Source organism: Varroa destructor, unplaced genomic scaffold, assembly GCF_002443255.2.
Source record: "Varroa destructor unplaced genomic scaffold, Vdes_3.0 BEIS01000005.1, whole genome shotgun sequence".
Classification (NCBI taxonomy): domain Eukaryota; kingdom Metazoa; phylum Arthropoda; class Arachnida; order Mesostigmata; family Varroidae; genus Varroa; species Varroa destructor.
The window spans coordinates 40,487,902-40,515,287 of NW_019211458.1; the positions used below are offsets into that span (position 1 = coordinate 40,487,902).

Consider the following 27,386-nt stretch of genomic DNA (forward strand, 5'->3'; position numbering starts at 1 on the left):
AAACAATGCTCTTGTTGTTGCAATAGTGATGTTTAATACGCTCTCTGTCCCCCATTAAGTTTCTTTGTTCATAGCTTTTGTTCTGGTCGCAGTACGCTGACTCAATAGCCGCCGCTGCGGTAACAGTAATAGAAAAAGTAAACCGAAGCGAAAACACGACCGATCCAGAATAGCGAAAATCTCTGGACGCTCTGGGGACGTCCAACTCCTATTGTCCAACGTTCCCCTCTTCCCACGCACAGAACCTTCGTTAACAACGTGGCAAACGGCAAAGTAGTGAAGGAAAAATTATTAGGCGAGTTACGCAACGGCCTGCATCGTTGGGGGCAGCAGCGGCCCCGACCGCAATATGGTCATAATTTGGTCTAGAAACTTTGTGTTTCCTAGAAGCATGCGGGCGCGGGCTGCACAAAGAGAGGAAAGAAATTCTACGATCGTTGGCAACGACGGTGTCAAGGCAATAGGCGGAATACATTGTCGGAAATTTATGCGATGAAAAATTAAACCAAAAATAAATAAGCCTAACCGCTAGCTTCCGCGACCACTCGCTTCTGATATACGACTCGCGATCGCCGACCCTAGTAGAACTCTTGAGCTGAGCCAAATTATATGAACGGAGATCGCGTCGAAGACCGAAAAAAGAGTAGATAGAATTAGAAGACCATACAAACGAAGATATAATAGAGTCTGGACGCGTTTTGTTCCTCTGAATTGTCGTCGTTATTGTTGTTGCTGCGGTGGCAATCCAGAAGAGATCTTTAGAAGCGGTAACCTCCCTCGAACGATCGTGCTGGTGAAAACAGGTTGAGCGGAGCTGGTAAGAACGGCAAACCTCACGGTCGTTTGTGCTATTGCTAGTTTGTGATGCTGCTATCTATTCTGATTCGGATTATTCAGCCACGACGGTGCACGATGCGTTTGTTTATCCGCTCGGTCTGTTCGCCAGTCTATCTATATATAGGTTACTATACGTTTACCCGTATGCTCTTCTTGAAAGCAACTAAATAGATCTACACACGTAACTTGTGGCTCGACACAAATCGCTGACGTGTGCGTCGTAGAACGTAAAGCTGTGCTTGCTACATGCGACGCTCCCTTCTGCACGTCCATCTGCTTGGTTGCCATGCGCTGTGTAACTTCTGTTCGAAGGAGCGTGATGCCAGAGTGAAATAGCGATTGAGAAGAGTACGAAGCCTCCCATATCCGCGCCGTCGTCTCGGAGTTTGTTGCGATCCCTAAAACTGTCTGTCCCCTGTACGAAAGCGGAAATTGGATGGGGTAAAAGGAAACATCAATTTGTTTTGGAAGAGGAGCGGCGGCAACACTAGGAGTAACGGAAAAAGAAATTGAAGCAGAAACGGTCGCAGTGCCAACAAAAAGGGGGTAAAGCGGATGGACGTGTGAAGGGTTACGGGGAGCCTGCGACGAAAACAAGCCGAAAATCGAAACCGACCCAAACGAAGAGTGATTCGAGGGGCGGGCCGTCATCGAAAAAGCGGACGGCGGTGGCGGCGACTTCTTCAAACAGCTATTTTTAGCGTACGACCATCCGTCCAGTCGCTCAAGTCGACGGACAGCGTGGCTACAACGTAATAGAAGGTTCGAAACGCAAGGCAGAAGACTAACAAGACGCGCGAAGGCTATGCCTCGCGTAGACTGTGACCGCAGAAAGAGGAAGCGAAAGATGGGATGGCGGGAACGGGGATAGGGATATATCAAGGGATCATGACGATCGGAGCGACTAGCGGGAGTGAAAGGATGGAGAGCATTCAGGCCAACCTCTGGGCTGTTTTTTTTTCACTGTGGAAGGCGCTATACGGTCTGCCACTACTACTACCGCTGCAACAACCGTAACCGGCAACGCTCTGTGCTGTGCGGTTATACCCCCAAATTGGAAGCGTCTGCTGCTGCCTTGGCTCGCAACTACAGCGGCCATTCTGCTAATTTTGCTGATACTACCAAGCGACGCATGATGAAGCCCCGTCCAAGCCATCGGATATCGACGACAACGCTTTCAGGTTGAACAAACTTTTGTCTATTTGTTTCTGTTAGCAGTGGCTACAATTGCATTGAATGTTTCAAGGGGACGGTGCTTGACAGTTAGACCAATCCGGTGCACTCTGGTGTAGAAAGTAATTTGACGATCCAAATACAAGAGCGGCTCTTATCAAAATCCTGTAAGAAAGCATCATTACAAAATCAGCAGTTTTGGCTTATTCTTGCTGGATAGATTAGAGAAGATTGCTCCTTTCATTAGAAGAAGATGTTAACCATTAATGACGGTAGATCTGCGGAGTAATTGTAACTTCGGATGAAAATTTCCGGCTTGTTTTAATGGAAAGAGCTCAGTTATGCAAGATAGTTCCAGGAAATTATCACACACTATATATATATATATATATATCGTAAATACATTGCTTTCACGTGGAAAAGCGATTATGCTCTACAATATTTGGGCCACATTTGACATTTGGTAATTCACCTCATTCAGCTACTCAAAACAGGGAACGTTGCTGCAAACTTTCCGCAACGAAAAAACAAAATAAAATTCTATATTGAGTCAACCTCATGATGTTTCCATTACCTGAAACTTTTTAAGCCGAATCGTGGCTAAGTGCCAACTTCTATCGACAAGTTATGAAAGCAATTTCGTTCTATAAACTAGTTGAGATATTTAGCTATGCACTTTTACCAGCTTTGCAAGTGAATCTAAAATCCAACATTACATATCTAAAATCTACTAACAAATCTAACACGGGCATAACCTTTCGGAACTCACACTTGGTGAAATAACTTACTCAGACCCAACCTTAGGTAAGAACTTGCAAGGCGTATTCATTGAATTGAAAATTGTATCACTAGTCCTCTATCAGTTGCAAACGTGTCGCTTTTCTCTGCATGAGCTTCGCGTAACAACTATGTCACCATGTTACTCGGTTCTTCTCGTTCCGTCCGTTTAGTGAACTCGGCTAACATTTCACTCACCGAAGGTCACGTGAATGACAATGAGCGTTATTGATGAGGCAGTCAATCAAAGTACAGCTCGACATAAACTAACGTTTGTTTTAGATGTTTCTTCATCAATCCATGCATCTTCCCAGCATCTATGCTTCGCAGCACACGATACGTTTAGCGATGAGCTATTCCGCGAACAGTATTCGTTTGAATGGCTCGTTTTCGAGTTGCCGCTATCTTATCGGTTTTTGCAGCTTTTTCTGCTCCTTTACTTCTGACCTGCGCTTTGTCTACCAAATGCACCAATCAGCGGCGTCCAGTTTGAATGTCCTCGTAAAACCCCTGCCTCAAAAAATCATGGGCGCACAGTTCATCTGCGCCGTAAACAGTAAGTAACCACAAAGGCCGCAATTAACTCCTGCATTCGCCCAGGTGCTGCGACCCCGACGACAGTGACCAGCCAGAGAGTCGACAATGACAACAACAGCGGTGAATAACCTGCAGAATACGACACATACTATTAAAGGCGATAATGAGTGGCTAGCAGAGAGTACGCGTGTTTATTTGCGTTTTGTTTACCCACGAGCTGAGCAAAGGTTGCCAAGGCCCAAAGTTGGTAAAAACCTGTGTGCTATGTTTATACGAACTTCTAATACACTCCTGGATATTTCCTTTCTATCGTCCTGTCTCTGCACTAGTTCTGCTTGGTTAGCCCTTAGCTTTTGCACGATATCTGCATCCCGTCAGTGTTACGTGCGCGGCGCCATTTCCAACAATGATCAGAATCAATCGATAAAAACTTTACTTGCCATGTCTTTCCTTCTCCGTATAGTTATCCAGTAAACTGTCTGCATCCAGTCTACGTAATGAAACATATACCACAATGGTCTATCGCAGAAAATGGATTGGGAGATTAATTAACGCATGCTTAATGCCACGTGTAAATGAACTAACTAAATTATAGACATTGGAGGTAAGAATAGCAAAAAGTTGTCAATCCTATAGCGTTTATGACCGTAAATTTTTGCTTCATTTGCGGCTATTTCCCCCGTGTGAATAAGTCTTCACGATCACATTTCATATCACAGCCAGGGTCTTCAATAAAACGGATCTAGCCAGAACGGGTCTAGCAGGATCTGCTCGGGGTGTTTTTGACAAACCTATAAAATGGCTTGGTAGCTATACAGGCGGTTTTCTTTGTAGGTATGAGTGTTGATTTTCCTTTCTGTCGTCATAATCCTTCGTAGTAATAACTTTTGTCAACGCTAAGATTTTAACCAGTGGCAGTCGCTTGCTTGTTGTTCCTGATTATTACGGCAACGGATTGAATCAAATGAGCATTAACCACCCAACCTTATAAGCTTCAAATAATACGTACAAATGATTATATGACTTCATGACACCAGGAAGTGAACCTTCCGAACTGCTAAGGTTGGACAGCTGAATCTTTGGCTGAAAAAGCTAGGGGGTAACTGGCTCCGCCACTGATATATATTTATACAATTAACACATGTGATTAAGTGACAGTCGATTCGAGTTATTCGACCACTTACGCAAAATGCTTGTATCAGATTAATGCTAGCGACACCAAGTTATTCTAACACTGTCTCTATAACTTTACAAACGGACGTAAAGAGACAGTTCCACTTGTGGTGTCTATCAAACATATACGCATTACGCAAACTCATAAATTCATAAGAAATGATTTAAGGTTGGCGAACATCGCGGCGAACGAGGCTCGAAGAATGAACGAGTACGTATATATCCGCCAAGCAATATACGGTAGCGTTTATCAATTGTAACAACAAAGGGAAAAGCGTAGGAAAGGGAACGGTTGGATTAAAGACCCAAAATAAGAAAAGGAGTACCGGCCAAGCAGAGATTAAGCCGACCACTCGAAAAAAGACTCAGCCATGAAAGCATAAAATGCGGGATAAAGCAAGGACGTTCTAGCAGTGATAGCATTACGTACGTTGCTTACTTTGGCTCCGCGTAGATTAAACGTTTATTATTATGATGGTTATTTTTATGAGTATGTATTGGTTAGGTTATATCTTTGGTGGCTGAATAACTGAACTGGGAAAACAAAGGTCAAACGGATTTACAAAAACACCCTTTGGAAAATCGTGTACAACACAAAAGGACATAATGTAGGTAAAACAGGAGTAAATATAAAATCACACTGTAGCCGAATTCGGCCGTGCAACTTTGTGCAACGGACACTGCAGAAGTGGTGGGGTGTTTTCGATGTCTTTAATTGTTTACAATGAAGAAGAGCGTTCATAACTCCCTAACTGGTCGAAGGTCTAACCTTATACTATCTACGGCTCGAGATAACTTTAATTCATAATTTTGCTACTGAATGTATAAATGGGAAATTTATCCAAGCTAAATTAGATTCAGTTTTCCATTATCCAGTACGAAGTTGTAAATTTTACATATTAGAAGGTCCTTGAGGCCCGTAGGTAACTTCCGCAACAGTTGAATATTTTACGTATCCCATACACGTTTGCCAAGTTTCCTTTACAAAGAAACCTCCCATGGAGCCCCGTGGGAGTCTTGCATGAGAGACATTCCACGGAGCTTCGTGGAGATACGAGCTGGATATCGTATTTTAGCTTGATATGCCTGAAAATTACAATGACATGGATAACCTTCTATCGCAATTCGTGGTGATGTTGTTGATAGGGCTTCCGGAGGATTGGTCTGATCCTTGAGCGTTTCACACAGTGCTTATCAATGTGAATCTCACCATGTTAAAGCGTAACTTTCGTGTGTTCCATAAAAGGCTGTGGGCGATGGAATCTACCTTCTTTAGGAGGCTGGTAAGTATCATCTGCACTGCTAATTTATTGGCCCCTTGAAAATGGCGAATATTCAAGACTCCATAGAGGGTTTGCTTGACTCTCGACTAAATTCGACCTTCATTTTTTTAGATGTGGGGTAAGGAAAATTGGCTTAATTATGTGTTACCTCTGAAAATGTCCCCTGTTATAAATTAAATACCGGTACTCTGAGGTAATATGGCTGCAAAGGCTTAATATTTATACACGTTATTTCTGTTATGAAAATCAATCATCAGGACTGAATTTTAGTTCCTTTAGAGTAATTATGTGCCTTTTACTGGCGCGAACATTTAAAACAACTACAGAAATAAACATACGTACTGCAAAAAGGTCGATACAAATATCCAACAGCTATAGTTCATTGGGTTCGGATTTCGTATCCTATTGTTGGTTTTGATTTGAACGTTACTACTTTTACCGTCTAGCGAATTCGAATACAAGTAGTTAAATAGCTATATTTATAAAAGATATTCTTTGTTTAGACGGAATTTCCTTTACAAATATCGTTCTATCGTGAAATTTTCCTTTAGCGCATATTTATAGGAGTTTTTCTACCCTTTCCTAATGTTCCGATAAGGTTCGCATACGGAAACTGTCTATTAGTAAATCTGCAATGATATTACAGCGGTTTTAGGCAAAACAGTGGACAACTGGCAGAGACAGGCAGGACAATAAGAAAAAAGTTAGCCACAACGGATATACCTTTCGAGCGCCAAGCTTCGGAGGCGTGCTGTCTCCTACATTAAAAATCACGACAGGAGAAGAAAGCTAGCCAAGAGGAACGCTGAACGGGTCATGGCAATAGGGTAGAGCAGGACCGAATTCCTGTGGTTATGCGATTCTGTCTCAGGCAGAAAAGAAGGCGGAGGGCTGTTGGGACTGTCGTCGATCTGTACTGACCGCAAGTTCTATTCATTGGATATTTACATGGAGATCATACTACATGCCGGCTGTGATCTGCTTTCGATGTGTTTTTTCACAAATGTTTCATTATCTCATAGTAGAATGGGACAGAAGTTTCTGCAAAAAAGACCGCATGTGGTACACTGATCCATACTGGCCATAAATAATGTTTACTCTCTTTGTATATCAAAAATGCAGTGGAACATTTTTGAAGGATCTGAACGCTACTGTTGTGGTAATAATAAAAATAGGGTGAACTCCTATCGTGGTAAATGAAAGCCACAGATAGCTAAACAACATCACTTTAATGTTAACGACGTCTTCTGGTAAAATTCTATCTGACCATGCGTTCTCAAATTTGATCAAGTAAATATATATGATACAAAGAAATCTTATTTTCAACTAACGTACCTATGTGTATGGGCAAGCCATTTGCCACTGCATGTGTCGTTATTTCTGAGAAATGGGAACTAACCTAGTTAGCTTCTGTTTTTCCAAACATGGTCACATACATTGCGATGTACACTTCGTAACATGGGCGGCAGGGAAATTCCACTTCTTCCATTAGCTTTTTGCACCGTGTAGAAAGGGTCAACGCGGCTTCGGTGGGTAAAGGTGCCATACCCCAGAACAAAAATGTTTAGGCACAACAAGGTAACATGAAACTCAACTTCCTTCACGATCAACAACCGGAAAATTATGTCACAGGCAGGGTTTTGCGCGTCGTGATGCGATTTGACGGATTTTAAACAGGACTTGCAACAGTCCCTAAGCCACGCATAGTCTGTTCTGGACTGACTGGGACTGACTAGGTGATATAACTGCAAATATAGGCGCTGACTTTCACGTCTCTATGGCCTCCGTTATTGTGTCAGTTAACCACTGAAGTAATGTTTTCCATCGCGGCTATAATAGGAACCATATAATTTCAGATCATTATTACCCAGTGTATGAATCATGCTTCTTCTAGCAATCACTTTTGTGATGTCAGTAATAAAAACACAGAAGAGGAATAAGTCCACCCCTAAGTTTCTGCCTCTTCTGTTTAGGTTACTCAGTAATTTGTGATGGGCCGCTCAATTTCGACATTTGCCAATTTACCTTGTTTTCTGGTTCAGCTTTTTTTGCCGTCTCACACAAACGAAACGTTAAGCCTAATTGAGAGACAATCACTTCTTTGACGAACACATGTTAGAAATTATATTTAGGTCTGAGGGAGATGTAATCAAGGAGTGATTACATCTCCCTCAGACCCAATTACATCAAATGGGCTTAATAATCGGCCTATCGTAATGAACATTTTTGAGTACGCACGCTAAATATAAATATTATTCTGTACTTGCTCGCCAGCCAGTCAGGTGCTTCGAATTACATTGTGTCATTGTTATGTTACATCTTACTCTAGCGCGGTCGTCCCTGTTTGAATTCGACTTCTCCTACTTGTCAACGATTTATGGCTATTTATCGCTATTTTATATGCTAGATTTCCGTGTCACAAACTGTCTGTATATTATGCGTTATTATATTACATATATATATATATTATATATATTATATATTATATATATATATATTATATATTACATATATATTATATATATATATATATATATATATATATATGTAAACATTATAATATATTATGGGTTTTTTTCGGTGCTCACAGCGAGCTAGCCGCACAATTCGAAGAGGAATAACAGGGGGGCCATTAATCCAAAGAAGACGAATTCAGTTTCGGTTTGTCAGTAAGGAAATAAATACAAAAGCGCTCAAACTGCATCTCCTTTACACGAAATGAAATATGGCTTTCTATCAGATTTTCCTACTCTCCCAGTTGCTCTGAGAGGAGATCCAATTTTTCATTATATTTATATGGCTATTTCATTATTCCGTACAGCGGAATGGTTGTTCGTACTATGTCAAAGACGTTACAAGTTGCCTTAACCAGAGGCGTCATCCTCTTATTTTAATTATGAGGTCTTTATAATCAGTCTTAAATTTCGCTTTCGATTAAGCTTGCGCGGCCACGACTTTCAATTAAGTGAGGACCATAAAACACTTCAGTGGATTTCTTTTTCTTACAGAGGGCGTGGTGTTAAATTATTCGGCTCAAGCCGGTCGACAAAACTTGCCCCTGCAGCACCTTAATATTAGAATGTCTGAGAATGATTTACTAAATTTGCCGAACGATTTATTACATTTTTCAGTAGGGCTTTCTATATAAAATTGGATATGTGGCTATATATATATATACGGTATATCGTAATGAAAAGGCATTTTTATCAATTTGAAAAAAGCACAATGCTAAGCACACTTCGTGTGGCTTAATTCTACATAAAAATATTACACGCGACTCGTGGTCTGCATATAATCATGCGATATAATGGATAAACAAAGTATAATAAACAGTTGTTGATTAGTGTAAGCAAAGTCAGTAAACCCCTAACGTTACCCATATTGTGCTATGGAGGTGTTTCAATGAAAATTTTAGTAAGAACATGATAACAACCAATTTATATAAATTGCATAAAACCAAGTAAAAAAATACCATGAACACACATCTGCCAGTGTATTTAATAGCGCGCTCGTCCTTCGACCTAAATCTGTTCAGTCCTAATTGACTGGATATGACCTGAGACAGTTGCCATCAACGAACGTCAAATAATTTACCCTTCTTCCTTTGTATTTGAAACACTATTTCGTTTCTGTAACCATCCTTCACCTGCTCATCTCTGCTATATCTCTTATATAAAATATGCAAATAAATATTCACGTACACATACCCGCACACATACTAACTCAGGCTGATTTCCCATCGTTTCGTTCCATCGGGAGGGTTCTGGATTTACAATGAGTCATGACCGTGTACGCGACGCATGATGATATTTGCGAAGATTGAGTACAGACCGACAAAAACCGGTCACGAATGAAGAGGACACCGTTGAAGTCGTTATTCTCCGAACAACCCGTTGCGCCGGCGTCGACAATGGATACTTTCTGGTCTGTTTATCTACGTGCCGCGGATACCATCACTGGGCGCGCTTCGTTTCTCAGATTTCTTTACTTGCAGCTCAACCGAGCTTTACGACTGGCGCTACGAGATTGCCAGCGAAGAAGGGGCGAGATCTTACTAAACGGTTTTCTGAGGCAAAGCGAAGGTCTGTATTTGAGCAGACGGTTCGAGCAGTTCTACTGGCTGCGGCAACGTAACATTACTTAGCAAGTGAAGTGTTAGAGTTGGACACGATAGACAAGCCGAAAGGAGCTGAAGGACAGAGAAGGTGCCAACCATCCGCGTGATATTGCACTTTTCATTTTGAAGAAGTGCGTCCTCGAAGGCCAGCGCGCACCATCGCTCACTCTGCTTTTGTTCCAGTTTATCCTTATCTCCTGGAGCAAAACCATTCTTTTTACTGAAAGAAAACAGCGGCCGGTTAACACATCGTATGAACGAGAAAAATAAGGTGTAACTGGTTCTATTTCGAAGGCGAAACCTCTCGTTCTCGCGAAGATACGGTACAGCTATAGCTGCTAATGCAATTTCTGTGGCTATCGTAGAGCGAATGTGCGTAGAAGTCGAAGCGGGCGCACTGAGGTACATAAACTATGGGCGGGAGATAGCAGAGAAGTAAAAAAGGTGCTAGAGAGTTCCGATCCTCTGGATCGTTTGGTCTTACTAATGGCTGGCTGGCTGGCCACAATAGTTTACGAATACAATTGGTGCATTCGTTTCTATGTGCAGATACTAACGTACAACAAGAACACCTTACGCGAAGTTAAGCGGCGAGCAGAAGGGCGGCGCAAAAGGAAGTAATGCAACTCAAGGTTTGTTTGTCGGATAGGCCACTCATCACTGTTTTTCTATGTTACGTCATTACCTTTAACTTTTTGTTACTTCGCGCCCCCTCTATTTGTGTAAGCCAACGGATATTTACAAAGATGTGATTGCTATTATGTGTAGACATACACCACATGCTGCAGCAAGAGCTTGTGATTGAATGAACGCCTTTGGTCGAATATTAAAGCATACGTAAGTACGTTTTTTCTTTCGGAAAATGCAGCTACTTTGGTGTGAAAGATAGACGGACATGTACAAGGCGCCTTGAACTCCTGAAGTCCAAAGGTCCGAATGTTTTTACCGACATCCTTCTAGATAAGGAATTACCTGTATTGTATAGAATCTCTAGAGAGAGCCATTTTTATTCAAGTACCACTTCTTTAGACTAGAAACGGCGTGATTTGTCACATTTTAAAAAAGGCCTCGCATGGATTACTAGTAACTGTTCGGCTGCCAGTTACTGAGTGGGCGTTGTTTACACATACGAGTTGAAACAATATGTATCCTTTTATTATTATTATTCCATTATGTAATACTTTTAAGGGGCTAAGTTGCGATGACTACTAATTGCATTACTTACTTCGCAAGCAGCTAGAATTGTTCTATGCTATTATTGGGATATAGAGCAAACTATTTTTATTACTAGTACATGCTCTATATTTAATTTCGAGATTTGAACACGATTTCATCGGTTCGTAAATCTGTGAAACAAGCTTGGTGTCGATAAGTCATGCACGCTTACATAAGATACTTAGCTCAAGGCCCCTATGTTCTATTTCGGTTGAACGAAGCTTGGGGTGTCGTGCAAACACCTCGCCAATGTGTGCGAATTTACATCAGCTCCCATGAGAACCATTGAACCTGGTGTAAAATACATAAGTTTGTTGACAATAGTGAATTCCAATGCGTCAGCAAAACTACCGATATAAAAAGACCGTCTTCTTCACATCAGAATAGTGGCCGACAGGTTTAAGGCCGACATCGGAGTAGATTATTCTATGCCTCATACCGGCATACCATTGGCTTGGGAAGTGTTCGCTTGAAGGCTTGAAGTAAACCTTTGGTCAATGTTACTAGGATAATAAGAAACGTCGACAGATGTAACGAACCCGTACTGTGCACTAGCTACTGAAAACCAGTTTTAAAATGGCTGTTTCTAAGTTTGCTAACTCCGCCTCTACTGAGGCTGCTTTGACATGATCCCAGAGGATGTGCTTCAGGCACCACGAAAGGAGCTTTAAACATGCTTGAACTGGCGACAACATACCTGTCTAGCAGGTCGAATGAGTTCCTGTAACAAATGATCTATTCACCTCTAATTTAAAAGAAAATATGCTAAAACAGGTATTCCAATCAAGCAGCTTCAATACTAGCTGGTCACATTCAGTGTAGTTCCTGCGGTAACATTGACAGATAAGAGCGACTGTGGCGTCGTATCCTTTTAGCCATGTAAAACGCCCCCTAATTCTTGTTCCGCGCAGTTTTTAATGAAACATAATTCCATAGTGTTGTAGAACGATACAGTTGGTATCAACTAATATTTTGCAAAGAGTAACTAATAATAAGTAATAAATAAATAACAATACTACTAACTAATAAGTAATAAATAAATAACAATCGGATCTGCTGTTGCCACGTAAATTATCTAGTCGGCTTCAACACAAAAGCTAATTTCACAATTCAAATTTTTCTTTTAGCTAGCTAGACCATGTTCTTTTTTAATTCTGCTTCGTCTGGGCTTCTATCCAACTTTGTCCCATAGACTACTGTATGGAGTGTTACTATTTGAGTGCGGCATGGTTACCATTAGTTGAGTTTTAGTTGCCCTGATGGTAAGTTGTTGGCAAAAGAACGCCTCTTACCAAGATTCGACCGATGTCCAATGGGAATACCTACCATTCTAACGCAGCTTGCACAGGTCTGAATAAGTAGATTTCATTTTCGCGAAGACTTCAAAGCCGTCTTGCGAACGTTCTGCCGACCGCGTGTAACATTGCTGCAGGCACTCTTTCGTTTCAGGCTAGCAAATTAAACATCTAAAGGATAAACATCCGAAGTTGATCTCTCTTGCTTGCGCCTATGTAGCCAAGACATGCACCGCGGTCCCTATCCATCAGCAAGCTGCACGCTCAGCTGACTGATTCAGAATGAATATATTCGCGTCATTGAACGTACTTAACAAGAATTTGTAAACTTAAGCAAAATAATTTTAAGTACGCAATCGCTACTTTATAATAATGTCCGCCTTCTTCAATTATTATAATAAGCTTATAATAATAGTAATGGCAGAGCAATCGCATTTATATAAAATCACAATAAAGTTTCTGCGGTTCGTAAGGGACAAGTCAGCTCGGCGGCGAACTTCCGAAACGTCCCGTTTTGCTGACCAATTTTCGAAATTGAATGGTTCTAATATGGCTTACGATAGAGTCTCAAGCGTTTTATAAAACGGTATGAAATTTTTCCTTGAAAGCGTACATAAGCTAGAAATTGCAACCTTTCGACGAGATGGGTCACTCTAGGCCTATGGATTCGTGCGTTGTCAAATATTACATTAGGCGTTCTTTTGAATATCTGTGAGGGAAAATTTCGACGAGCGTTGGCCAGCGCCAGATTCAGTGGAGGGTTAGCTGTTGATGGCAAGTAAGCTGTTCAGTTTCCTCACATCATTCTAGCTAACTAGCTGCTCACTAACTCTTTATGCACTCGCTCAGGGATCTTTGCCAATGGCGAACTTTTGATAGGGATAGGACACTAATAACTTTCATAATTACCCTTCAATTAGCCTCACTAAGACTGGGTAATAATATACACATGCTTGGGTAGTGTCCGGAAAGGTCAACTATAACATAAAACTATGGTTATGTTCAGTCACGCATCCTGTGACTACTATAACATAGACTTATATAATTTGCTTTCTTCATTAATAGATCGACATCTATAAGCTCGTTTCGACGACTCGTCGTCGATTGCCAATCAAGCCGTACTATTCAAATGTAAGCTCGTTCCGATGTCATTGTACATCGAAATTTGTCATGCCTGCAGACGGCGATCGATTTTTGTCTCCCCAGATAGTTGAAATTGTCGGCGTATTAATGATGCATAGAAGTCCTCCATTGCTATTACGCTCTACACTGAAAAGCGAATCAGCGTGAAATAAATTGAATTTTCGCTAACTAACGATTTCAGTGAACCACTGCTATATTCCCGGGCTCTATTCAAACGCGGTCGTTAATTGTCAAACGGTTGCCAAAATAAGCGGTCAAATAATGTACGGCAGTTTCCTTTGCTGTTCGTTAATATCCGAATTACGATACCGCCAGCTTCATCAAACTTCTCCTTTCGTTACCGCTTTTACCCTATCGTTCACTGTTCTGAAGGTCGTTTCTCGGTAGCCTCACTCGGGCCGCTGTTCCTCGTCGCACGAGGCCGCTTCTTCCCTATGAGAACCCCTATTCAACGGACTGTAACGCCCATCGCCGCTGCTCCAAAATTGTGCGATCGCCGTTGCCGTCGTCGATGCCCGTCAAAACTCCAATTTTAAAGCTCATGTTTCATTTGCGGCCAAGATGAGACGCAAATACGAGCAACTTTGAATATATGTCTCGTTAACCTATTTCCTCCACGAGATAGTTACGCTTCCTGCAGGGAAGGAACGAACGGAAGCCGTTTCTGAGGACTTCTGTGCGAGTCCTTTGAGTCCCAATTGCTTCGTCCTCTCATTGTGAACCACTTGTTTGCAGTGCCCGTTGCGAACTCTGTACCGCTTGCTGTCGCTAGCAGCTTACAACATATGCCGAATGAGGTTCTGCCACTTCGCACGTCTACGTAAGAACTTTATTCCGCTAACGGACGCCTCCGCCGACGCAGCCGTGTGACCTCCTGGTCTTTTTGAGGATAGCGATATCAGGGATCATGGATGTTCGATATTACAGAAAAAGGGCAAAACAGATTAGGACGAGCACAGCATCTGCCGTGAATGTAACGATTATGTAGGAAAAATAAATTATGAAGTAGTATGATTGTCGAAGAGATGCCTAATATTATCTTCAGTTTCCGCTACTGATGTGTTATACACGTTTTTTCATTACTATAAACATTTTGCGTAAGGCCTAAATGCTACTTTGCACAAGAATAGGTAGAATAACCTCCTGCGACGAAACGTATTAGTAAAGAAAGATGGAAATAAATAAAATGATGATGGTCAGGTCCTGCCTCGCGTTTCTATCAATATACTAATCAAAGCACCCGGATTCCTTTTGAACTTCTAAGCATTTGAAAAAACAATGCAGTGAAGTGCTTGTAAATATATACACTTCAACCTAATAAGGTGAGTAGCTGAAAATTAATTAGAAAAAAACTTTTCTAATATTCAACTCCGCTATTTTTACTACATCTTTAGACACAAAGATAGCAGAGGCACTTGTTGCTTTCCTTGCAACAGAAGTCTGCAACTAAGTTCCACTTACCACGAAAACTTCGAGCCCACTTGTCTCTAACATCGACAGCACGGGCTTCTTGCTATAAATTTTTACTAGCGCAGCTTTTGAGATTCTACGATGCTCTTGCTTATTGCTGATTACACGAACCCTTTTCAGGTCTGGGACAAAAACGCACCCTCCCGACATACTGTCGTTTTTCTATGCCTTTCAGCGCACGTATTCATTTACACCGCCGAATTCAGTAGTATCCTAGAACATTCAACTTTCAAGGAGACATCAAAGCCGACACCTGCATGAAAAGCAAGAGAAAATATGGACGTGCTTTCGTGACGACTCCGTGGATATATAACCTTGCAGACAACTAAGTGTCTCAAGAAAATCTGCTGTAGCATTTTCTTTTATTTAAATTTCTTTATGAATTTTCATGAAATTATCTCGAACTGATAACAACTGATTTTAAAGGACGGGACCGTTGCTGCCCACACCGACTTCGAAGAGTCATGAACACGTTGAGGGCACCGGGACGGATACATTACGAACTGTAATGTAAACAGATATTTTTTGTTTTATAATATATTTCTAATTTCCTATATTTTAACATAAAGGTATAATGTTCGGCGCGAAATTGATAAGTGACACCATTTCGAAGTTACATCTTATGTGTTGTATTCGCGTGCACAGCGCGTCACAATCGTGCATTTCGAAAAACCTAATTACTGTCGCATAAATATCACTGCAGCAGGCCTTCATTTGTTTCTAGCTCCGCGGCCTAGATTCGTCTGAACAAATAACTTCTTCACAGTGCAGGCTCACTTCTACATTGCGTACCTTATTTGTCGATCAATTCGCAGTTCGATAAAAGGCTCTTTTGCGTCGGTTATTCGCCCTTTTCTTATATGGTTCATCATTCATTGACGGGACTGAATTGAATAAAAAGTTTGCCAAGGTAACATCGAACGAGATGATTAATGTCGAGACCGTAGTACGCATCATAGCCTAGAGCCCATGCATGGCCTGCCAGCTCGTTTTGTTCTACTGCCGTGGCTCGAAATAGCCCTTTCTGGCGTTGAACAGGGTAAACCGTTGCTCGGCGAAAATTTACGACGTTTGATGTATTACTTCGTTCCGTCCTCCGTTTAGCTTTGTGTGTTCAGGCGTCACGACCAGTCTAGCTGAAACGCATCTGATTAAGCGAAACTATCTGACCAGTGCTAGAGCAAGCATTAAAACATCAAGCCCTGCATGTTTAGGAAATAGACGAAACGGGCCAGGGCTGTAGCTCGTGTGATGTACAAAATTTTAAAAAGGCAAAAAAGTACTTGTTTGTGAGAATGCCTGTTTCCGAAAAAAAAACAATACGGAACACGCTGACCGTTACAATACAGCGTAATTGACTTCACAGTTACATATATATATATATATATATCCTACTAGTTACCTTTGTGTCATGATTACCTATGGATTTTAAAAATGTTTTGCTAAAGTAATTAAGTTTTTTCCTTTGCTAAACTAACTAAACTAAAATTTGATGTCAAAGGCGATCGGCTATCATTTCGTTAGTATCATTTCGATAGTTGGCGGACAGACGCTGGAAGAGATAGGTTTGCATGTAAGTTCCGGATCGCTGTAACTTCAAGTTCTAAATATGGTTCATGCGTAAACAGGTGCACATTTCGCCTTGATGTTTTTTACTTGATCCTTACTTATCACTTGAATACAGCAGTATTACGAAATCACTGGAACAGCTTATCTGTCAGCCCTCGTCACGGCTCGTCACATACGATACGTTATAAGCAACAAAATCAATTGTCGATACTCGCATTGTAGCCATTTTAATTAGACATCATGATGATTTTAAGTGTGCTTCCGAACGCTAAGTACCACGGCCTATGAGCCGTCACTTGCAAAAAAAAACTACAGAATTAGCACATATGAACATGTTAAGCAGCTCACGATCCCGTTATTTATATAACTAGCGTTTCGTTACGTACGAAATTTCCTGGTCGTCATATACAATTGACGCATCGTTCTTGCCTTCCTAATTTTCTTACTCTATTAAGATAGGAACAGCTATCGTTCGACCATTTAATCTTAAATATTTTGACACTGGGCACTGTGTTCAGTGCAGACTTCGTGTGCAGCATCAAAACACTCACTCAGCGATTCGTTGAAGACCAGGCCCTTCGTACAGGACAGAATCAGGTAGGTAGCAACAGGTCACCTTTACCTGTGGATACATTATCTGGTGTGCACCTCCTTGCAGACGTTTTTCTTTACCTATGTTTGTTGCATGGCCTGCTCGTTGCCTGCTCGTACACGAGCTCCGTAATATTCTCGGAATCGACGAGATTGGTCTCGACTCGATTTAGAACCGAACCTTCGCATATGGTAATTTTCACAGAGAATTCGACAGTCGTATTGCAAGAGCTCTTACTATAAGTTTTTCTTTTACCCTGACGCTACGTCCTCGTTCTGCTCGACTGCTTGTAGCGCCTGTTATCGTTAGCTATCGGTTTCAATGCAGTGTATAACTTGTCAACAGAACTACGTCCGCCAATACATCCACAACTGTGTTTGCTCTTTGCTTCCAACGAACCAGTCCTTTTCGTGACTGGTAGATACTCGTACATACAAACACGTGGACATGACTAAACTGATCCAAAAGTCGTATTTTTAGTAAATTTTACTTCTACTGCGTTTTTTGAACACTGGTCTTATCGAACACACATACATATGTATATATATATATATATATATCTATCACGACAGCAATCGATATGCGATAAAAACTCCTTTTCAGGGATGAGTCAACGATACTGATAACCAGAGATAGCGGCAATAATCTAAAGAAGAAAATAAATAACTATATATTTGTAGTAGACATGGAGTAGATATATCTACTCAATGTGTACTACAAAACAGGATGCAGTGAGATCTCTCGTTATTTGTCCGCTAACTGTATGGGGGACTATCAAGGCGTTTATCACTGGATCGTAATGGTCGGATAAGTTCTATGCTACTTGCCGAAATCCGGTAATGGCAAAGTGGGGGTTAGCATTAACGGTAGTGGGGACTCTATTTAAATGACAAACAATCCGATACAACTTATTATATATCTGTATTGCTTTAAATCACCTATAAACTAAAAAAAGAAATAAGAATTCGAAGAGTTTTAGCGACGAATTAACATGGACTTCAGGGGCGGTTGGTTCTATTTTCGAATTGTGGAAAGCGGACAAGTTGATAACCCGTAGCCACAGACAGGTTTGCTTTTCATAAGACAAAAAAAAAAAACGAAATAATCCATAAAATAAACTTTGGTTGAAAACAACGGACATTTTGGAAATTAATAACTGTCAATTGTCTAGAAGTTCCTCCGACTTCGAGTCGAAATATTTGCAGTAAGCGATAAACTCGCGAGGGTTGCTTGTCAACTGGTCAAGTAGAGTAAACATTTCTACACAAATTGATGAACTATTCGCTAATGGGGGGCTTTGCTAGTGAAAACTGCAACAAACTTATGTTAAAGCTTTGGAATGATCTCTTGCTTTGCAGTTTCGGAAAGCCTTCACAGTGTCTTTAGCCACGTGAAACAGAAGTTGGAATCAGGTAAATATTGTACTGCCTATTTGTATTACGGTTTGCCGACTGACAAACTACACGTAATACATAAACTGGTAATGTAAACGGTACAATGCATATCTATTTCGAATTCAAATTAGAAAAGCGTAACGGGGTATGCCCACGTCGAAAATTAGACATCCTAATCACTGGCCATTCTTGTTTAGTGTCAAAGAATGAAAAAATGTAAATGTGTTACGACAATTTTGCACAATTCTTACCTCACGGGGCGTATACCATTACGTTCAAACAGAACGTAAGGCCCACCTAATGTGAATTTGGTAAAGATATTTAGTGAGCATACTCGTATCTGCACGTGCTGCAGGTCATCAGGTAAAATCCCCTAATGAAAGATCAGTTTGTCCTGAAAGAAATTATTTTTCGGGCCTGTCCCTTCAATCAATGCCAGGTAGTCGGCTGTGGCTATGAAACGCTCATGATATTTATGCATCATCCAACTTTTGTGATCCTATTTGCATTAAGAATACTAAGCACTTGGATGTGCGACGTCTTCGCTTTGCGTCTACATCGCCAAAGCCGTCCTTGTGTGTTATTATGAAACAAAAACATTATGCATATATGATGCTAAATGGACTTTTGTCCTACAAACTGTGCAGTTTGGTTATTATTTTGAAACTATTTTTGAATATCGAATCTCCTTGGTCAAACTAGCTGAAAATTGTAACATACTTACTCGGGATCATTATTCATTGCATATGTAAACAGAGTTGCGTCCTCTCAAACCTCGCTTGTAGAAATAATTAGCAAGAGTAATTCTTCACAGTAACCCTAACACAAAAACATCCAAAAATTACCTTAATTCAACTACTTTTTGGAGGCGGGGGCGGGGGGAGGGAAGAAAGAAGCTATAAGCAGTTTTCTTTTACCAAAAAAGAGCGCTTGCCCGCGTACTACTATAAATCGTTGATGTATGGTAAAACAGAAAGAACATAAAAATCAGGAGAAGCAAACCGTCTCCTGGCTCAACCGCACGAAAGTCCTTTTCCCTCCCCCTCCTCCTCCCCTTTTCTTCCTCGGTCGTAAAGAGTTTGTTTTTGTCGTAGACAGTTGTCTTGAGGCTTCGCGCCGTACCTCGTCACATTCATGTACGCCACTGTATAATGCGTATACATGGTAGAGTATCTTGTTAATCTTGAACGCTTTCTGTAGCTCCCGGATACTATGACAAGGCATCAATTGACCGAACGAGTGACCGAGATTGGCATCACCGAACGAGTGAACGGGAGAGCTAAGCTAGCATCTAAAGAGAGACGTACTGGCAGTGGAAGTAGCCAAACAGTGACACGAAATTCTACGCAGAGATATGGGTGGTCGTAAGAAGCTATGAGGCCGAAGGGTCGAGACGAATGGAACTACTCACAGAGACAGATATAACCGAGCAAGGTTAAGGAATAGCAGCTTTCGGGTAGAACAGGACTAAGAGTATAGAACAGCCACCTGAGGTTCTATGCTGAAGCTGTTACTACAGCACCATTTTGACCTGGCGACAGCGAACAGCAACAATAAGAAAACAGAATCAAGAGCGGATACACATTAAACAAAATACCCTTTCTTGGTCAAATCCTTCTTTACTCTTTCGTAGCAACAACAGTGGTCATGGCAATGGCAAACCATGTCTGCTTCGTTTTTGTAGCAGAAATTACAGCAGCTCCGGCGGAAGCTCCAACAGCATCGTTTTTGCGGCCACCTGTTTTTTTATCCACTCGCGGCCCTTTTCTCTTTCACTGTTCTCGAATTCGTCGTCTGCACGAGCAGGACCGGGTAGCGAGTTGCGTAACGAGTCGCCGGCACTGGCCTTGTGTGTCTCGGCGGCATCCACTCTATCGTTGGCCCCCCGGCATCCATGGAAGCTTGAAGGCCGCAAAATTGTTAATTCGCCAGCGAGGTCACGTTCTGTGGGCTATATCTCGCAGAAAACGTAACTAGGAATTGAGGTCACACTTTTTGCCTAGTCCGTTCGTTTTCTCTAGCGTGTACCCCACGTTCGGCTAGCTCAGATAAAAGCGATGCCGTGAGCAGATACTGACGGCATTAAGTTCCTTCTAGCAAAACTAGTTTGGGAAATTTGAAAGGCTTGAGGCACTACTTTAGTATCTGACAAGCACACACGCAACGTCCTCTGATGGTCTGCTGTCGCCAGCAATAATACTCAAACGGGAGTACCAGTTAGAGATGAAGGTCTACTTATTATTCTATTTACAAGAAGACGTCGCGTTCGGAACGTAGAAAACGCGTACAAGAGACGCTCACGAATGGAAACGAACGACGTGCAAAACGAAGCAGTACGCATTGAAGGCAGTATACAAGGACATTCTTGAATACATACTTAGTGTGGATACGGCTGCATCGTACTGAGTTATCAATGCGCTAGGTGTGATCACACCGAGAAGAATGTACGCACCGTTTATGGTGCTACTAGTAGTAATGCCGATTGCTGCTCTGGGCAGCCATCAAACAGGGCAATAGTTCTATCGTTGCACTTCTGCTGTCGATGGTAAAATTCGAAGTGAAGCTAGAAGCAACGGACGTAATAATGACTAGGGGCGGAAACGACCAGGCGCTTTTACCACTGGTCAATCGCTATTGCTGGTGATGGTGTTGGAAGTGGCATATGTGGAAGTTGTATGCATTGACATTCGACTACCGACCAATTCCTACCATCTACACAACAAATCATTCACGTGTATACACCTCGCGATGTGCATGATGGGCTATATTTAACGTCTTGAACGTGACTGATGGTCCTTCGATGGCCTCATAGGGAGGACACAGTGTACTACTGTAACCTTTTTTGTTCTTCGAGCCCGACTACCACTGGTCCGTTCCGTTCCTAGGCTCCGTTCACAGCCCCAATTTGCCGCCCTCGTTAAACTCAGGTCCCAGTCCTTTCAACCCAAAGACGTATACGCTGACTATGGTGTGCTAGAAGCCTACCCGATTTATCCCCACCTGGACACACATTTCCTTTTGTTGTAGTCGGCAGAAATCGTCTACCCACCATTACAACCAACACCACTTCCCTGAATGCGACTACTATCATTGTTGTGGATGCGTGCGGTCATTGCTGCTATTTTAATCTATTCCAGTCCGAGTGAGGGCGGAGTAGCCAGTGGCTGGCAGGACATAAGTCCTAGTGAAGCATTAGGGGCCAATCGCCGTTGCTATCAATGCCTGGTCAGAATGGTCTTATGACTGCCATCACGGCGAGTTGAAATTATTTTTAGCAGCGGTACTGCAGATAAAGTATTCAAACAGGAAAAGCGAAGGATTGGCAAAGGAAGTTTGTTATCATGACACACATCTAGAAGTATTTCGGAAGCCTCTGCATACCTTAATTGCTCTTTTATAGAAGTAGCAGAAACGAAGGTACTTAACGCGCCTGTCAACGTAATGATTGAGTATAATGTGTGCATGTCACAGTATATCTGGAACGAGTCTCAAGAATGGGCGTGCGGAAGAGGAAAGGTTGCAGAAGCTGTAAATAGAGATTGTCATTCAAGGCCTGTTGACCATTATCGTTCTTTAGAGACACAACAAAACCTTTCAACCTACAATGTTATTATTGTAAACGGTAAAATAAGTTCTGAAACACAGCGCATATCTGCGTGGTGGCATAGACATGTATTTTTTGCCGACTTACATACACATATATATATATGTATATATGAATTTGCACTGAAGGCAAACGTTTTAGCTTTCCATATTAATTTCTTGATAACATACGTGACGAGGCGCTTGATTTCAACTATTATATTCGGAGTACTTATTTGCCACTTTCTTCATTATATTGTGGACGAGATGTATGGTGGCACATAGCAGCGAGTTTTAACGTAGTGTATATGGTGCATATGGTAATATTAAACTACACATAGCGTTCTATATGACAGGCCTAACGAGGACACCTAAAATAGTCACCTATATGTTGCTTTAGATGGCGTATTCAGAAGGAACACACCTGCAAACAGTAAGGAATGATATCAGTTCATGGCTTGTCGGGAAGCTGCTGTTGCGAATGCAAAACGAGTTGGATATTTTTAATAGTTTTAAAGTGTAATGTCTGCCGGGCATGATCTGCAAGGGTGTACAGACTGGTATTGTGCCTACTTGAATTTGTCTCCCGGAAAAGCGGGATTCAATGAAAATTAAATGTTGTATTACGTTCGAGCTATATTTTTAATGAACATGGTAAACAACTTTGATGTTAAGGACCGACCTTATCTGTTTTATATAAGTTTTTTTTTATTATGAAACATAAAAAACATCAGTTTCATCTTTGAAAATGACACTTTTTTATAATGGTAAGGTTTTGGCAACATTTTTTTGGGTTCGAGGTGCGCTTGTTCATTTTAGCGTCACTAGAGTTTTCAGCCGGAATGTGGTGGTGAGCTACAGCAAGCGAATAGTATGACTAGTTTACGCCTGAAAGTAAAGCCGCGATGACGGTTCGTCCACTGAGCTTTGTATACGGCGAAGGTTATACTACAGGAAACGACTACGGGAAAAAATTTGAAACTCAAGAATGAGCCTTGTGGAAGACCCGTGCGAAAATAACCCATTTATAAACTGAATCGTGACTTAAGATGAAAAATGGATACCCTTCAATAGCGCATACGGTTACATCAGTGGGTTGATACAGCTGAACCGATATGGCGATTTTATCTTCTACAAAATTTGAAAGCAAATGTATAGCTGCGAGAGCTTTCGGAGATCTATTTAGTAGTCCAATGCAAGCGTCGTGTATTAGGTTCTGGTTGGTTGATTACGGCTGAAGCTTACTATCAAAGATGGTGAAGAGACTCCATAGTAATCAGCTAAGATCTGCAAACAAAGGTAAACCATTCCTACTGCGCGAAAACACTTAACCTCGTATCGCAAAAATGGCCGTAGAAATATATAGGAGTCACGATTGCAGGCTGTCTATTGTCCATCATACTCTCCAACAATTGCTTTCATATAACTACGATTTTTCTAAAAATTTCAACGTTATATCAAAATTGCTTTTTGAGACTTCATACACTTTTATGCTCCAGACTTATGTATCAGCACAATAAATATCATTTAAGTGGCCGAAGGTCGTAAGTAATAATGGTAGGTGCTTAGATTGAAAATAGAACAGCGAAGTCTGTGAATGTCTAAAAGGCCACGTCTCATAGCGAACAATTCTTACACATATCTACAATTGAGCAACTCGGATTATATTTGTTTCTATATTTTTCAATACGATTTTTTTCTGAGCTGAACGAAATTGTTGATACTTTAAATTACCTTCTAAGATTTTCACGAGTGAAGGAGCTCGTGCAATTTTTATCATCTGCCATTGCCAAAACCTGTACTGGTAATTGCCGCATGTTCATAGCTACTACGGCACATTGCGAAAAAAATTTAATTCAAGTGTCTCAAAGTTTATTTAAGGGAAATTAGTAGTTTTGAGTCTAATTTTCCATTTTTACAGCATATTTCCTTGCGCTTTATGTCCTCTTAGCCTAATTAGTCGCAATTTAGTCATTTCGTAAACATTGTTAGCGTTACCGTCCTCTATATTTTCTGTTAGAACAGCTGCGTTTAGCTGTTCTAAATTTAGACCTTCCACCGCAGATAGACAGGCTTGATAACATCATATTCAGTTTTTGAAAAGGTATAGACCAGTTTCCCTAGCTAGGTGGCCTTAAAGTCACATATCCCGAATAACATGAGGCACGTTGGTGGCGTTCGAAAGCTGAGACTTGGCAGTAGTAAATGGCCTAAAATTACTGCAGTATCTTTATTCAGACCCTGAAGATAAGTGAAACACCCGCGAAAAGAAGTCCGCTCTATCTTTCGATTTTTTACGATAACGACATACGTGTTGCCCAGGCCTATAAAAATTATGCTATCTGTGGTTAAAAATGTTACCAGAAAAAACATTCCCAAGATGGTCTCATCGGTGTATTTCTGGACGATTCGATGTGAAGGTTGCTTCTCGTAATGGCTGACCAACCGACGAAAAATTGCCGAAATTGAGCAAGACTGGCGCATGAATAGCCATGATATCGCCAAGGGCTTAAATATGCATTGCCAGATAATTTCAAACCATTTGGAGAAAGCTGTCCAGAGAAAGCTGAATATATGGGTGTCATACAATGATACGATCGCACTTCCATCCACGAAACTCAACAACAAAATACAGCAATTTTTAAGCGGTTGATTACGAGTAATAAAAAGTTAATCAACGGTGATAATTTTCTGCAGATTAAAAAAATAAAAACATGTGCTTCACAGTTTGTGGCATAGCCAAGACTGGTCTGTTAGGTGGAAATAAAAGGCAATCCTGGATTATAGGTTACTCCCGCCTGGCAGAACGACTGATTCGGATTTATACTGTCAACAATTCACAAGATTGCAACACGCCATTAAAAAAAACCGATTGGACCTAGTGAACAAAAAACGCGTCATAGTTCAGCGTGTTAAGGCCATACCACGTGTAGCTTCAGCTGCTTGCCCTGGCAGAAAGTAATCGATCAAAATAGTGCTTAATTACATCACTTGAAAATGTAGCACATTTTTATTTCAATTCTGGCCCATTCTTTTTCAACAACCCAAGACACTTCTTTAAATTACCTATTAGGAAATTTCCGTTCGAAATTCTGCGTCGTTTCCTTTTAACTGCGCCGTCTTCGGAGCACGTCCATAAAAATTAAAAGTGTTTTATACGCAACATTGAAATAAAAATTAGCCCGTACGAAGATGTACGGAAAAATCAGTGTCGAGTAGGCTAAGGATGTCACTGTTTTTACCATATCATATGATGCCTCTGTAACGCTTACGGCTTAACATACTAAAATTCACTTGAATTGCCATGATCTATTTCCAGGTTTGTGCTAGTGCTTGCACCTTAAGTGGCCTATACACTCTACGCTCTTGTAGATAGGTCAAACAACTGGAAGTCAATTTGGAAGAAATTTAATTTTTTTCCTTTACATGTGGATCGATCCATTAAAAACGTACATCCCTGATGCAAACAGATGGGGAACTGTGCAGCCGGTCCGAATACCAGACAAAGCTCTTAACGGTTAAAAAAATATTTCACCCTATTAGCTTAGGCATATAGGGGGAAAGAGCACGTAAAAGCGATTTGTTCTAGGTTGCCTTTTGTACCTTGCCTAGAATTGCTTATCGCCAACCAAATCCTTCATTCATATCATTGTTAATCTGTATAAATGTTTTCGTACAATCGCATCTTACTTGAGAGCAAGTGGATACGATCTTTCAAATTCATCAGACCTATAAATACTATAAGTATTTCTTAATATATATGTAGTTTGCGATAGAGAACGTTTCGCTTATGTTATAGCTGGGCTGTGCATGATTAAATGCGACGATGAATACCAGTATTGTCTTGCTGTTCTAGATTGATCTTTTTGCTTTTCATATGCATCCCATTTATTTAATGAAGTTTACAGTGATTCTTAGCTATTTAGTCGAATTGCGCCGACAAGTGCGCAACTTTTTAGGCTTTCATAGGCCTTAGCGTACTTGTTCCTTGAACGAGTCTGTTTCCATCTACGTTTTTCGTCGAATTTATTTCGTTTTCATGGATGCCCATCCTGATTCTAGGGTCTATAGTCTCATCTATCCGTGTCTCGCTGCTGTAGTTCTTCTCTATATTGCCTTTTCCAACGTGCGCCGTTACGAATGATCTTCGGACCTGACTCGGCATAAAGGTCTTCATTTGTCCGCACAGCGCTTCTAATGTTGTTTAATGGGCGTTTTGATGATCCGTTTGGTGCAGTGTAGATGCGGTGTTCTATCGAACTATTGAACCATCGTTGAAACAAACTGTATATCGTTGCAGAGCTAGTCTTCTAAGACCAATTGGGTCTTTTTTTGTCTGTTCTGTCTACATGGTTTGGCCGAAAGGAACTGCTTAGTTTGAGTTAAAGCCTGTGTCAAGTCGAACCTTCTAGGCAAACTTCTTCTGGATTCATTAGAGCTCGATTCCGGAAAATATATAGTGACGACCAAGCTTTGACAATAGTCTACGACACAATACTTATTCGAGAAATTTTTCGGTAAACTTTATTCTGGAAATTTCATTTCGGTTTTTCAGAATGATACATTTTTTCTGGCGGAGGAACATTTCATCTTTAGTTCTTCGGGCGCTTTTACGACTGTCTCTGTTTTTTCGTCGAGTTGTAAAAAAATCTTACTCGTTTATCTGTGGATTACTTCCAAGGAAACCAAAAATGACTTAGATTAACCCTGTGGTACGCAACGAATTCTAGACACGTCATCCGTAGGAAATTCAATCGAAATCTGGCTGTGAGGTATGCTTTGTTCCTTGTATAGCCTATCTCATAGTTTATCAACGTCAATGAGGCGTGGGGGCGCGTCCGTTTCAATGGCGCTGGAAAACGTTTCGAAGGAGTACCTGAAGCTAACATTTTACACTGGGTATGATTAGTAAGGATTTCTTTTATTGCTTATGTCGAACGCAAAGCAGTAATATGTATATCGATTTCCTACAGCTGTGCAAGAAGACCATCTTTTTGTTTGACCTAACTCGAATCTTATTCACTCTCGGGCATCAACCATATTACATTTTTTATGTTCTTAATTTACATTTTTTTCAAGATTTGAGAAGCATACGTTGTTAGCTGACCTTGTGATGTGCTGTGGTTTCTATTCGAAAACTTTAATGAGCTGCTAGAAGTTACTCCAGAAGTGGTCATCTCATACTTTCATTTGTAACACTTGAGATGAAAATTAGTCTGTCATATATAA

The 27,386-nt window shown here is 41.1% G+C and overlaps 2 long non-coding RNA genes across 2 annotated transcripts in view; both read left to right on the forward strand.

The window, feature by feature from the left end:
- LOC111251167 (uncharacterized) overlaps positions 1–8,146 on the forward strand; it is a 56,292-nt gene extending 48,146 nt beyond the window's left edge. Inside the window, exons 4-5 of the long non-coding RNA XR_015328843.1 lie at positions 5,644–5,780; positions 6,427–8,146. This is a non-coding gene — a long non-coding RNA (uncharacterized LOC111251167). The remainder of the gene's footprint in view (positions 1–5,643; positions 5,781–6,426) is intronic.
- Positions 8,147–10,052: 1,906 nt separating this feature from the next.
- LOC147755692 (uncharacterized) lies at positions 10,053–16,471 on the forward strand. The gene is made up of 2 exons (XR_015328844.1): positions 10,053–10,529; positions 15,141–16,471. It is a non-coding gene; the product is annotated as an uncharacterized LOC147755692 (long non-coding RNA).
- The last annotated feature ends 10,915 nt before the right edge of the window (positions 16,472–27,386 follow it).